Source organism: Triticum dicoccoides, chromosome 1A (genome assembly GCF_002162155.2).
Source record: "Triticum dicoccoides isolate Atlit2015 ecotype Zavitan chromosome 1A, WEW_v2.0, whole genome shotgun sequence".
In the NCBI taxonomy this organism is placed as follows: Eukaryota; Viridiplantae; Streptophyta; class Magnoliopsida; order Poales; family Poaceae; genus Triticum; species Triticum dicoccoides.
This window is the reverse complement of record NC_041380.1, coordinates 43504342-43515834: the sequence shown is the minus strand read 5'-3', so window position 1 is coordinate 43515834 and position 11493 is coordinate 43504342. Positions and strand designations below refer to the sequence as shown.

General features: G+C 44.1%; 1 protein-coding gene across 2 annotated transcripts in view; it reads right to left on the bottom strand.

Annotated features, from left to right (window-relative positions):
* LOC119361904 (glycine-rich cell wall structural protein-like) overlaps positions 1–1541 on the bottom strand; it is a 3843-nt gene extending 2302 nt beyond the window's left edge. Inside the window, exon 1 of one of the 2 annotated variants that reach the window (XM_037627084.1) lies at positions 1365–1541. The gene's annotated coding sequence lies outside the window, so the exon portion shown is untranslated. The remainder of the gene's footprint in view (positions 1–1364) is intronic. The other variant, XM_037627076.1, reaches the window with a different exon arrangement.
* Positions 1542–11493: the final 9952 nt, after the last annotated feature.

Below are 11493 nucleotides of genomic sequence, written 5' to 3'. Positions count from 1 at the left end.
AGCGCCTTGCCTCCCCTTACCGCCTTAAAAACATTGCATGCTGCTAATCCCAAACCAAGATTCCCCGTAAAAAAAAGCCAAGATGATATAAAGCAGCATCCACTGGTGGATCGGAGTCCCATGTCCCCCTGTTCTCCCAAACTTTATTTGAGCTTTCCTTATCTTATCAAGATCACTATGAAGAGTGCACAACCCATTTTTACATGGACCATGGTGAAAATGCGTTGCTCACACATGGTTGGGAATGTACATCAAAATGTTGCTGGAAGATGACGGATCAGACATGAAGATTGACGTGAGAAGAACAAACTAATCTCGCTTTAGGCGCCTTCTACTTTTTTCCCCATACAACTTTTATGCAAGGTCAGGTTCCACTATCAAAATATAACGAAACGTCGAAACATACTGACAACATCCAGTGCAAGTAAAGAAAAAATGTCTCAGCCAAACTCACTAGCAAAAGATAAACAAAAATGGCGCCTCCTTTGTGGGTTTCTTTGCCAACAAATGCACTTGTGGGTCCTAAGGCCAAGTTGGATGATAGTATGTGAGACAATTTTGAAAAGTCGATTACTACCGTACTGTGTGATGCAATGACGTGGTCGTTAGGAAGGTGCAGATGGCGAACACAAAGTGTGCACGAAAGGAGGAGGGCTTCTCTTGACCTGGATAGCTACGTATTGGATGTTCATCTTCGAAATCTGGCTAGCTCATGAATTGGCAATTTCTGCTTAAAAAACTCATTGTTTGTTACTGACCAGATTTTCTTTAACTGATTTGGCAGAGCTCCACTTTTATCAAGGAAATGAAAAATATAGAGAAGCAACCACAAATTATATATGTAGAATCTACCGTAAATGCCGGAGGTAAACACATCAGCATGCTATATCCGTCCAAGGATCTAAACTTATTCTCCCTCCTCGTCAACTGTAGGTGCTAAAGAATTGAAGTTCTTTAAACAATTTGAAATTTGACGCAGGTAGTAGACAAATTTAAAAATGGATTAATTCGGATTATAAGAGGTGGCTGCCAGTAAGCTTTGCTAAGCTCTTTGATCTTAGCGGCAACCATCCCGTATCAGTCACAGGCAATTTCTCTTAGTTTCAGGACGTCTGCTCAACACCGGATGAACTCGGCACATATAACTCGGGACTGATGACCTATTATTATTCAATCTGAAATTTGACGCGCAGATGAGGAAATCCACCGTGAACAAGGATCACAGTTCACGAATTAAGCCATCGATGAGCCAAACAAATTCGTGAGAACCAGATCATGAACGAGCCCGCAGAGATCAAGCAAGGGGAAAAGAGAAATCGAAACGAAACTCTACAGAAATGGAGATGGGAGGGGATCAGTCGTACCGATTCCGAAGCAGCACCCGGAGGAGGCGGGGGAGGGAGGATTCGGTTTCGCGAGCCGGGTTGGGTTCCCATCCGCCCACTCACCCCCGCTTCTTCTTATACGGGGGGATCGGATTCGCGCCGCACTCGCGCCCACTCGCGCCGCGCGCGCGAGCACTGAGGTGGGGCGATGGAATCCGGGCAGGCAGGTGGCCGCGGCTCGGGGCGCCACGCCGCAAGCGCCTCTGCCGAGCGCGTCGCCGTCGTGGAGGAACAGGGACTGAAGGCTTCGCCGTCGGGGAGAGAGTAGCGGGCGCCCGCGCTCTGTTCGACGGAATGCCGGCCTCGCCCGCCCCGCGCCGGGCGATCGATTTGGCCGTCGTTTGCGCATCAAGACCTGCTCCATCAGAATCGCGGCATCAGGAGCTGCCTGCTCCGTATCCTGTGAAGCTGGTGAGCATCAGCATCGTACACCCATGGCCTTGCTCCATTTTTTTAGAGGAAAAGGGGTCTAGCCCCGGCTCCACCGCATAACAACGAAACCACATCATTTTGTTGCTCTGTGTCAGTTTACCCCTAAAAAAGAAAGTTTAGTCTTATAATTTTAAAACTGTAATTTTGGATCCTAAAATTATGCAAGTTTGTTCATCTTAGGTCCTAAGCCTGTATGGCCAGCATCTATGATGCATTTTTTTCAAATGAGACATTTATATGTGTTTACTTCTTCAAAACTGATCTATATGCTTGCACGTCGCATTGTGTGTTGCAACTTACAAGCCCACCACCTGCATAGCCATGAGTTGTAGGGCAACCTCGCCGAGAGGTCTGGCGCAGCCGTCGGGAAGACCACGAGCCAATATGCATGGAGTACGACATCCCTCTCCCTGGACGCGGCCGCTAGGAAGACACCGAACCAATCGATATGGATGACGCCATCCCACCCCCTCTCTCATGACATCATCGCTGCACAGACACCCTTGCTATCACTAAAAAAAGACACTTCTATGACATTATATGACCCGAACAAAAAAAATTATGTCATCAAATCCACAATTCATCAGATCGCAACAAACACACCGTAAAAAAAGATTATATCGAATAGATCTCCAAGAATATCGAGGGAAACATTGTATTAAAGATCAAATAGAGAGAAGAAGCCATCTAGCTACTAGCTATGGACCCGTAGGTCTGTGGTAAACTATTCACACATCATCAAAAGGGCGGCAAGGTTGATGTAGAGGCCATCGTGATCGATTCCCCCTCGAGCAGAGTACCGAAGAAGGCCTCCAGATGGGGTCTTTGAAGAACAACAACTTGCGGCGGATAAAAAAAGTATTTTGGGTGGCTCTCTGTTGGTTTCTTGATTTTAGAGAATTTATGGAGGTAGAATTAGGTCCGATGAAGCCGCGACTAGCCCACAAAGGCACTAGGGCGCACCCAAGTGCCTTGTCGTCTCCTCGTTTCTCGTCTGGTCTCCTCCCGAAGCTTCTATGGTCTCTTTTGTCCAAAAAAATTGTCAAAAAGGTTCGTGGCATTTGGACTTCATTCGATACTGATTTCTTGAAAAAACAAAAACAAGCAAAAAAACAGCAACTGGCACTTGACACTAAGCCAATAGGTTAGTCCCAAAAAATGATATATTATTACATATAAAACATCCAAGATTGATACTATAATAGTATAGAAAAATAAAAAATTATAGATATGTTGGAGACGTATCAGTGGCTGATGTCTACTACACAACTTGTTCTTGTAGACTCGTATTGGGCCTCCAAGCGCAGAATTTTGTAGGACAATAGTAAGTTTCCCTCAAATGGATGACGTAAGGTTTATCAATTCGAGGGAGGCATAGGATGAAGATGGTCTCTCTCAAATAACCCTGCAACCAAATAATAAAAAGTCTCTTATGTCCCCAACACACCAAATACAATGGTAAATTGTATAGGTGCACTAGTTCGGCGAAGAGATGGTGATAAAAGTGTAGTGATGATAGTAGATATTGATTTTTGTAATAGGAACAATAAAAAACAGCAAGGTAGCAAGTAACAAAAGTGAGCACAAACGATATTGCAATGCTTGCAAATGAGGCCTAGAGTCTGTACTTTCGCCAGTGCAATCTTTCAACAATGCTTATATAATTGGATCATATAACCATCCCTCAACGTGCGTTGGAAAATCACTCCAAAGTTCCTATCTAGCGGAGAACATAAGAAGAAATTGTTTCTAGGGTACGAAACCACCTCAAAGCTATCTTTCCGATCAATCTATCCCAGAGTTCGTACTAAAATAACACCAAGCTATTCTTTCCGATCGATCTAACCAAGAGTTCGTACTAAAATAACACCATATGATACACATCAACCAACTCTAATGTCACCTAGAGTCCGCGAGTTGAGTGCCCTCCAATGTCACCGCAAGTATCCGTGAGTTGATTATACGATATGCATCAAACAATTTTAGATTCATAATACAATACAAAAAACCTCAAAGAGTGCCCCAAGATTTCTACCGGAGAAATAAAGACGAGAACGTGCATCAACCCCTATGCATAGATTACCTCAATGTCACCTCGGGAGTCCGCGAGTTGAGTGCCAAAACACATATCAAGTGAATAAATATGATACCACATTGTCACCACGGGTATTCATAGCAAGACATACATCACGTGTTCTCAAATCCATAAAAGTATTCAATCCGATAAGAAAGAAATCTCAAAGGGAAAGCTCAGTTCACAACAAGATAGAGAGGGGAAAAACACCATATGATCCAACTACATTAACAACACCCGTGATACATCAAGATCGTGACATCTCAAGAACACAAGAGAGAGAGAGAGAGAGAGAGAGAGAGAGAGAGAGAGAGAGAGAGATTAAACACATAGCTACTGGTACAAACCCTCAGCCCCGAGGGTGGACTACTCCCTCCTCATCATGGTGGCTGCCGGGATGATGAAGATGGCCACCGGTGATGATTTCCCCCTCCGGCAAGGTGCCGGAACGGGGTCTAGATTGGTTTTTTGTGGCTATAGAGGCTTGCGGCGGCGGAACTTCTGATCTATGGACTCCCCAAGGGTTTTTGAAAGATTTGGCAATTTATAGGGCGAAGAGGCGGTGCGAGAGGTCACCGAGGGGGGCACAACCCCATTGGGCGCGCCTGGGCCTCTTGGCGCGCCTTGGTGGGTTGTGCCCACCTCGGGCATCCCCTCTGGTGCATCTTTGGCCCATGGTTGTCTTCTGGTCCACAGAAAATCTCCAAAAAGTTTCGCTGCGTTTGGACTCTGTTTGGTACTGATATTTTGCGAAGCAAAAAACAACAACTAGCACTGGGCAATATGTCAATAGCTTAGTCCCAAAAAATAATATAAAGTTGCTATAAAATGATTGTAAAACATAAAAAATGATAATATAACAACATGGAACAAGCAAAAATTATAGATACGTTGGAGACGTATCAGCATCCCCAAGCTTAATTCCTACTCATCCTCGAATAGGTAAATGATAAAAACAGAATTTTTGATGTGGAATGCTGCCTAACATGTTCATCACATATTCTTTTAATTTATAGCATGGACATTTGGAATTTTATACGGTTCAAAGTAATAGTCTAGTTTTGACATGAAGATTTCAATACTCAAGCATATCAATAAGCAACCATGTCTTTCAAGGTATCAACACTAAAGAAAGTTATTCCTAGCCCATCATTCTCAATCATTGATCCATTCATAAAACACACTCGCATATTAGCTACATCCAATGCTCAAGTATGGTCATAGTGCTCCCTAGTTGGTGCTTTATAAGAGAGGATAGGAATTCTTTTTACTCCCCAGTCCCTTCATTGCTCTGTTGAGGCATCCTGACGTAGAGTTTTGACTCTTCTCTTCTCAAATTTCACTAAATTTTTTTTAGGATCACGTGGGTATCTTGGAATCGTTCCGATGGTTTTGTGACGAGAACATTGTTCTTGGTGCCTCCTGACATTTAGGGGTTGTGGCAGTGTCCCGGGGAGTTGAGCTCTGAGGTGTTGTCGTCACAATTTTATCGTTGCAGTTCTGGAATACCTGAGTTTAGTTTCGCCGACATCGAAAATCTCTTTTATGCAGTTGTTGGTGAGATAACCTCGACGCCACCCAGTACTGAGGCGGGAGTTCGGGAGTATTGCCATAACTCGTATAACAGATGCTTTTCGAAGGTTGAGGTAGATGATTTTCGAAGGTTTCTTGGTTATGTGTTGAAGGATGGATACAGCTGGATGTAGGATTTGCTAGTTTTGGGTGAGATATTATGCTTCCCCTGTATCCCCAACACCTGATTGCATAACCGGAAAGTTTCGGGAGTTTATAAGTGGGAATTCAAGTAGCTCTTAGGATATCTTTTCGACAGATGTATGATATGAAATTGGGGTTCGACGTCTAGTGGTCCGCCTATCCACGGTTGGTTTTACAGTGGTCTCGTTGTGTCTTAAAGAGTCCTTGGCTATGCCGACTCGGGGACGCTTCGTATGTCATGTGCACTGCCTTGTACATGATGGTGTTGTACGATCGAGCCCGTGTAGGCCCCACCACGAAAACTTCGGACGAAATCTCTATCATATGTTTGTTCTGGCTTATTTTGAAATCCAATCCTTTGTTTTGTTTTGAGTTGTGGTATTCGAGTTGCTTCAGAGACAAATGTGGATTCCATCCCTTTCCTAAGAGGTGTTCTCATATTTGTATGTGAATACTAATCCTTCATGATCATCGAGATTGCCATGTCAATCCTTTTTAACCGGTGTACTTCTCTTCAAGTGGATCCGATCATTGCAACATCCGCAAGATCAAGTATCAGTTCTTCTCAACGGTGTTTGTTTCATCCGTCCTCAAGTTGTCTTTGTTTTCCCGCCCACCCACCCTTTTTCTTCAAGGAATCCGATGTCTTAATCAAGTATCCTTTATTCTTGTGAAGTCTCTTCTTTCTTTTCAATTAATGTTCTTATCCGGTGATTCTCATGGTCATTCTAACGGGGCCTCAAGTTCATCATTCTTCATTTTTTTCCTTCGGTGGTTTCAAGTCAAGCTTTGTTGATCATATCTTTTCCTTGTTTCAATGTTTACTTATGCCGGTGCACCTCTTAATCTTCCCCGCTTGCCATTCAATTGTTCTGGAGTGTTCAAGATATCTCGAGGATTCGTGTTTCCACTCTGCTTTCGTAATCCTTTCAAGCTCTTTCGAGGTTGTTATCTCATTCTAGCCATTTAATCTTACCAGTGCATTCTCTCTTTTAAATCGTTCTACGGTGTTTCTTTTGAGTGGGCCCTAACCCACAGGTCTTTTCCCAGGATCTTACCTGACTCTTCTAATTTTTCCCGAGTTACTCCCAAATTCTTTTCGAAGTTTGACGTAAGAATGAACTGTCATCAGTCAAATGTCTTTCTCCAAGATCTGTCAAATTATTTTCATCGTTGGTTCAACCTTTCCAATCTTAATTCCGGAGTGCCTCTACAATTTTTGGTGGTGCTTCTCATTTTCATTATCAACATTTGAAGACCGAAGAAATGTTTCCTCTATATCTTATCTGTTCTCTCAAAGATTCGTGATTCTAGCTTGATGCCATACTCTCATAATTGCTTTGATTGTCAGAATTTTTTTTCATCCTTCCGGAGCAATTCAGGAGTCTTTTCAGTTTGATTCTCGGAGCCCATCATTTTGGGATTATTCATTCTCAGCTTTCAATTATCATTCTCTAAATCTTACCGGTGCTTCATTCAAATATTCTCTAATAAGTTCGAGATCTATTCGTCCTCATGTATCAAATCCCCTCAAGTATCGTCTTTCGTTTTCCAATTCTTTCCGGTGATTTGTGTCCTTGCCACTTTCATTTTTCAATCCTAACGGTGGTTCGTGCAAGAGTTCTCGTCATTCGTTATCGTATATATTCATTCGTTCTTCTCAATCCTACCGGTAACTTGTGAAGACGTTCTCAAGTCATGCTATATCTATCTTAATCCTTTCGACAAGAATAAGTAGTGTGCCAAATCCGTTGATTGTCATCAATTTAATTGGTGAAGGATACGCATAACGTAATTCTTATTCTTGCTTCATCCAAGTGATTAATTCTTTATTCCGGAGGCTCATCAAATTCTTGGTTTCACTTGATTCATTTTTCTTTCCCGGAGTCCCAAGCTCTCGCAATTATATCACCACGGAGATTCATCTAAATCATTACAAGGTTTCACCTTGTGTTTTCAACTTCTCTTTCCTTCCGTTTGATCATCCTTTTGTTACCGGAGTTCTTCATCAAGGTTCTACATGATGGTTCATAAAGGATTTAATTCCTTCTCGAAGTGTTCATCAAGATTCTTTTCAGATGAGCTCAAGCATTCTTCATCTTGCAATCCGAAGTGCAATTCTTCCTTCCGTATCAATAGAGGTGGTATTATATCATTCTTGATAATTTGAGTTCATGTTTCATGATTCACATGTTGTCAAGAATGAGGTATATAAACCCATCACTTTCTTCATTGGAATTATCTTGGGTTATATTTCACCTAAAGCTTTCCTTTAAGGATTGTCGCTCTTATGGTGTTTATCAATGATCCTAGTTCTTCATTTATCCTCCCGGTGAGATAGCTTCTCGTCTCCTTGTTCTTATCAATCCAATTCTTTTTCCCGTGAGTGGCAGGTTGTCACCTCATAATTTGAGATGTACTCCATAAGACCATATCAAGCTTATTCTTTTCGTTATTGGCTTTCCAATAACTCCGTTCAACCCTTCTCCTAAAGGTGCCTTTTCAAGCTCTTTTGTAGCAGAAGTTGGCATTGTCTTCTACATTCTTTTGTCTCAATTATCTTTATTCTATTCTTTCTCCTGGAGGTCTATTGATGTTGCTCTTTTCACTCCTCATCTCAGTTTGTCAAGATCATGTTCAATTTCTTCCATTTACAGTCGAAGTGCTGTCCAAATTATATCAGTCTTATTCCTTCTCTATCTTGTTTTTAACCGGAGTGGTTTCAATATTTATCTTGCCTTCAACCTCAAGGTTTTTCGCAATGTTCTTTGTTCCACTTTTCTAAAGGAGTGTTTTCGACCTTGTTCACCTTCGTTGTATTCTGTCTCGAATTTGTTCAACCTCGCAAGGTTCTTTGGTTTCACTCGTTTGTCAAAGAAGCAACTTAGTTTTACCTCTTATGTTCCTCTTCCTTTTCCCTTTGGTGTCATCCTAGATCTCGGGACGAGATCCTCTCGTAGTGGTGGAGTGTTGTGACGCCCCGAGACCGATGCACCAGGTGTCTTCCGGTGTTCCTTTGTTGCTGCCTTGTCATTTGCTTGCGTGCCGCATCTTGCCATGTCATCATCCGCATTGCATCTGCATGTTTTCAAAACTTGAATCCATCCGGTTCTCCCCATTCCTTCTGTTGTCCGTTCTGAGCCCAGACACACTTGCACGCGCCCGCGGCATGTCCAAAATAATATTTTATAAGTGGCCAGAAAATATTCTCGGAACGGGTTGAAAGTTGGCGTGCGGTCTTATTATAGTGTAGATAGACCGCCTGTCAAATTTCATCGCATTCGGAGTTCGTTTGACGCCCCAACGAATAACTATAGCGGCAGTATAGCCGGTCTTTTCGTCGGACGTTTTCGGTCTCCGGAAACAGATGCCGGGCCCTTTCTCTCTCTTCTCCCCCTCGCAGTCTCACCACAGCCCACCTAGTCCATCCTCCTTCCCCTCTTCGCTTCCGGAGTTGTCCGATGCCATCGCATGGTCCGAAACCCTCTCTGCTCAGTGCATCAACCCCCCTCGCGCTCGTCCGGAAAGCTGTCCCGGACCCGACCCGGGCAGTCGCCACCGTTGTGTCCGGATCATCCCCAAACATCTACAAAACGTCACCGTTTTCTTATTTGGACCCCCTAGCTATTTTTTCGCGATCGTCCGATTGCGATCGGAGGGACGATATAGCCCCTAAACAAACCCACTCACTATATAAACTAGACCAACCCTAGATCCTAGGCAGTTTGTCCCTTCCATCCATCCCATCCGCCGCCACTCTCCTTGTTTTCAACGCCGGCCAATCCCCACTGTTTTCAATCAATTCATCCATCCAACTGCATCTCCCAGCGCCATCTCCTCGATCCCCTTGCCTGCAACCTCCTTCCACCTTGGGATCACGAGCCGGCCAACCCGAGCCCCTCCTGCGCCCGAGCCCTCCGGCCTCGAGCTCCACCATGTCTCCTGCTGTGCTGAGCACACGCGGGACTCCTCGCTCCTGTCGTCAGCTACGAGCCCCGTCCTCGAGCTTGCACAGCCCCATGGCACCCGACCTCCAGATCGAGATGATCTCGATCCCGAATCGCCATGCCAGACTCCCTCGCCCTCTCTCCTGCTTTCCTTTCCTTTCTTCCCCATCTCTCTCCCGTGTTTCACCCTCTCTCTCTGGCTTGTTGAAACAGGGAACTCCCGCAGGGTTCATCGCCTACGGATGCCATGACCGCCTGAGATCTTCCACGTCGGCCTGCTACCTCACCTTGCCGACCCAAACTGGCCCGTATCCGCGCTCCGGCCACCAAGCTAGGCCAACGCCGAGCCCCGCTCCCCTCCGTCCTCCACCTTCCCTCCATCGCGGTGCCCATGGCCGAGGCCATTGCCGCTGCGTGCTTTGTTTTCCTGCTTCGAGCAGCAGTAGCGAGCGCCACCGCGCGTTGACCGCGTCCCAAGTAGCCTCTCCCAGGCCCAGCTCAAGCCTGCCCTCTCACCCGAATGGGCCAAGCCCATGGTGAGAACACCCCTGGCGCCCCACTCCTTTTTTTCCTGTTGTTGGGCCAGCAGATCCAACCCAGTATTTTTTTGAGGCTCTGCGAATTTAGCTAATTTCTAGAAAACTGACGTTTTACAGAAAACCCCTTGTAGATCATGCATATAATAACTTAATAACCGTGCATCGGTTTAAAACAAACTTAATATGAAAGTTGCTTAGAATTTTGTCTAGTTTAATAATATGCAACTTTCATCTATGTTTAAAATTTCTAAAATGATGTTTGTTTAAATTTGCTCCTATGCCATACTAAAATGCTTTAATTCATAACAAATTAACCGTAGCTCCAAACTTAACAAACTTTATATGTAAATGGGGTAGAAAAATGCCTAGTTTAACATGGTGCACTTGTTTTTCATGTTTAATAACTCTAAAATTATGTTTAGGGCAGAACAATACCAAACCTAATATATGCATATGAGGAGTTTCCGGACTTGTTGTTTGTTGTTCCGGCCTCATTTAAACTTGCCTAGATAGGTAGTTTTCTTTTGCTTCACCCCTTGCCATGTTAATCAACATTTAATATTGTTGGGTACATAAACGAGATTGAACTAAATAACTTGAATGTGGTGTTTCGTCAATATGCAACGGAGTTGCATGTTGAGCTCCACTTAATTTGTAGGATTGTTTGTGCTCTTTGCCATGCCATGCCACGCCTCATTAAACTGGACATGCATCATACTTGTTTGTGCATCGTGCCATGCTTATGTGGTGGTTGTTTACTATGTTGTTTGCTTCTTTCCGGTGTTGCTTCTTCGGGTTAGTTCCGATAACGTCGTGTTGTGAGGAGTCGTTCGACTATGTCCGTTTATCTTCTTCATGGACTCGTTCTTCTTCCTTGCGGGATTTCAGGCAAGATGACCATACCCTCGAAATCACTTCTATCTTTGCTTGCTAGTTGCTCGCTCTTTTGCTATGCCTATGCCGCGATACCTACCACTTGCTATATCATGCCTCCCATATTGTTAAGCCAAGCCTCTAACCCACCTTGTCCCAGCAAACCGTTGTTTGGCTATGTTACCGCTTTGCTCAGCCCCTCTTATAGTGTTGTTAGTTGCAGGTGAAGATTGAAGTTTGTTCCTTGTTGTTCCTTGTTGGAACATGGATATTTGTTGGGATATCACAATATCTCTTATTTAATTAATGCATCTATATACTTGGTAAAGGGTGGAAGGCTCGGCCTTATACCTGGTGTTTTGTTCCACTCTTGCAGCCCTAGTTTCCGTCATATCGGTGTTATGTTCCCGGATTTTGCGTTCCTTACGCGGTTGGGTTATAATGGGAACCCCTTGACAGTTCGCCTTGAATAAAACTCCTCCAGCAAGGCCCAACATTGGTTTTACCATTCACCACCTAGCCTTTTC